This window comes from Haplochromis burtoni, unplaced genomic scaffold (genome assembly GCF_018398535.1).
Source record: "Haplochromis burtoni strain Fernald_Lab_line unplaced genomic scaffold, NCSU_Asbu1 Contig_209, whole genome shotgun sequence".
NCBI lineage: Eukaryota > Metazoa > Chordata > Actinopteri > Cichliformes > Cichlidae > Haplochromis > Haplochromis burtoni.
The window spans coordinates 11,193-14,562 of record NW_024582570.1 but is presented as its reverse complement, the minus strand read 5'-3'; the positions used below and the strand labels follow the sequence as shown (position 1 = coordinate 14,562).

The following is a 3,370-nucleotide window of genomic DNA, read 5'->3' as shown; positions in this document are numbered from 1 at the left end:
CTACTGTCAATGTGGAATTTGTGTCTTGTTTATTTCATTTTTGTGCAAAATAATAACTGTTGCTGCTTAAATTCCTGTCTCCAGCCATTTCATTCTGCATTCGCCTCGCTTTCTATTGTAGCCCTGCCGAACCTAGCAACTGGTCCGTAGTTTGGCTGTCCTAAACTATTTAAAATGAGTCAGTGGTTACATATGGCTCTGGGTTCTCCTCTCCAAAATTCACATCCACTCATCAGTCAACATCAGATTATCGTTTGATCATCAGCAATGTGGAGGAGGGAGACTCTGCAGTGTATTACTGTCAGACATGGGATGACTCTGCCAAAGAGCATGTATCACAGTGATTTACATCATGACAAAAACCTCACTGTTACTTCTGCTTTTTGAGATTTACACATCCTGATAACAAAGACACTTTTGAAACTTTTTGAAACCAACTCACTAACGACAGATAATGTGTTAATAAACAATAAATTACTTTATTTTAATCAAGGGACTCTCAATTCGATTAACTATCTAACCTTCTATTACCACATGACTGTGACAGCATACATTCTGTTGACGTTCTCCCCAGAGAGAACCCAGAGCCAAGCATCAGCCATAAATGCTGATGCTTGGTATTTCTGTCAGACATGGGATGGCTCTGATATATAGACATAAATAAAACAGAAGTAAATATTTCCGTTGTGTGTGTTTTTAGGAACACCTCTTTATATCATATGTTGTTTTAAAGGAAGAATATCAACACTGTGACAAAAAACTAAATGAGAGACTCCACAGATTTTAAAAATAAATTCTAACCATTTGAAATCATTACATTTTTTTGACTTTGACTTTTTTTTTGTTAATTTGTTGTTGTACTGTGCATTTAAAATATTGAGGTTAAAGCTGTGTAAATGCTGACCCCAGCCCAGCAGCCACACTCTAAACTTCAACAGGTAATAAAAGCAGTGATGAGCAGTCAGACTGCAGCCTCCTTTTCTACCTGTTCATGTTTCTAAACTAGAATCACAGTGACGACTGCTGTGCTGATGGCTTTGAGTTCACACCTAAACACTAAGAGAAAAATCATGTGTGTGTTCTCCTTAGGATATGGATTTCTGTTGGTGTATGGGACTGTAGCCTCAGGTTTATATTGTTCACTAGCAATTATGAGACAATGAATTTCAGGCCATTTCATGGAGAAACGCAAAAGTAATGTAACTAGTGTAGAGAATTACTTTCTACTGGGAATAATTCAGTCATGTGCATTATTTGTGCATTATCTTTAAGAATAGTAATGAGTAATGTATAAAACATTACTTTTTTTGAGTAATAACCCAACAATGATCACAGCAAAGACGGGAAATACCTCTAACAAGTTCAAATGTTTGACCACACAGCGTGCAAATAATTTTGTGTTTAATATGCTTTTCAGTGATGTTGGTGACTCTAGAAGCAAAGCCAGTGAGAATTCAGTGAGACTCAATAAAGAATCGAATTGATAAATAATATTGATAATCACTAAATTACTAAATTCTTATCAAGTCCCATCCCTACTTTGTGCTGTATTTTTATTATAGCTATATTTTTCCACTTTATGGGTTTGGCTTGTCCTCTCCAATATTCACATGTACTCATCTGTCAACATCAGATTAGCATTTGATCAACAATATATGGGGAAGCGACACTGACAGTGAAAGTTGGTCTCAATTGGATGTTTCAGTTCCTCTCCCCTCATCAGTGACAGTCAGGAGGTTTTTGTACAGCCATGTATACAAACTGAATCACTGTGGTATTCGGACAAGGCACCAAGCTGATTGTGACAAGTAAGTACTTTTTAAATGATCATGAAACAGGAGGTATTTTGTGTTTATGCTTAGATTCTCTAATTTTCTCATTTCTCATATACTTAGATTTTTCTTTAGACTTTTTTTTGCTGTTTCAAGCAGTCTGCAAGCTACAGAGTTGATCACACGTTGTAATGTGACTTAAGTTCTTCATTAGTGCACAGACACAGATATTGAACTTGATTATTCTTAAAAAAAAGGTTTGTATTATCTGCCTCTCAGAAAACATTTTTTAAATAATATTTTCTGGAAATTATTCTATGTTCTCTCAGTAGTAACAAACATTTGACCAAAGGTGGAAAACTGACTATAATTGAACAATCTGACCTTAACCTTAGTGTTGCTTGGTTTTAGAATTAAACCCATTTTGTCTGCAGTTTGTCATAGCTGGTATTATTTTTTCATCTGTGTGAAAAAAACCCAAACAATTTTCTGATTTAAAAAAAAATCTATCTTGTTGTTCTGCTTTAGATGACTATTCCTTGTTTTTTACAGATGCCATTGTCTTTTATGCGAGTTGTTTATTTTATGATAAATATCATCTTCATCCAATATCTCTGGCCTGATGATGATGTTGTAAGACATAGCTTTTATGTATTTTGGAGAAGTTATTTTAGCTGTTTTGGGAGTTAAAGTATAGTATTTTTTCATACATTACTTTATATTGATCCAGTTTTTATTTATTCATTTTATTGTTGTTGTTGTTGTTGTTGTTGTTGTTGTTGTTCTTCTTCTTCTTCTTCTTCTTGGTTTTTTTTTTTTGTTTTTTTTGTTTTTTTAAATGGTTTTCATGTATTTTCAGGCTCCAGCGTCTCTCCTCCTGTCCTGACAGTCTTCCCTCCGTCCAGTGCTGAGCTCCAGTCCGACACGGCTTCTCTGGTCTGTCTGTCCAGTCAGTCTGTGTCTTTTGCAGATGTGAGCTGGTTGGCTGCTGGGAGTCCAGTGAGCAGTGGGATCTCTACCAGCACTGCTGTTCAGAGACCAGACCAGACTTACCAAATCAGCAGCTCTCTGACCATCCAGACATCAGACTGGAACATGGATAAGGTTTATACATGTAAAGTGTCTTTGGGCTCACAGACTTCAGAGAAAACCATCAGCAAATCAGCCTGTAGCACTGACTAGCAGACAGGTCAGAATCAGCATTTAAAGTCTGCTCTTCAATCCTTTTGGTATTTTTTTTGTGCCTGTGTAAGAAAATACTAGCAGTTAATGTTTGCTATGCATTTATTCTGCAAAATGTTAATAAAAAATATTGCAAGTGAACATTGGAGGCAATGTAGCATTTTCTTCTTCTGCCAGTTTGAATTTCCTCAACTCTTCTGTATGTCTATGTGCTAGTGTGTGCATGCCCATAAGTTCTTTACTTGTGGGGAGGTTATCATAGCTTCATGTTAGTCTCCAAACTTCCACCTCAAAAAACAAAAGTAAAAAAATTCTCTGATCATATATAGAGAATTGGAGTACCTGAAAATATAATTAATATTTTACATTCTGGTTTAAGTTTCCTGCAATATAAGTGGTTTGAAAAGACCCCCCCC

At 35.8% G+C, this 3,370-nt stretch overlaps 1 pseudogene; it reads left to right on the top strand.

Annotated features, from left to right (window-relative positions):
• LOC102300641 overlaps window positions 1-3,337 on the top strand; it is a 12,941-nt pseudogene extending 9,604 nt beyond the window's left edge.
• Window positions 3,338-3,370: the final 33 nt, after the last annotated feature.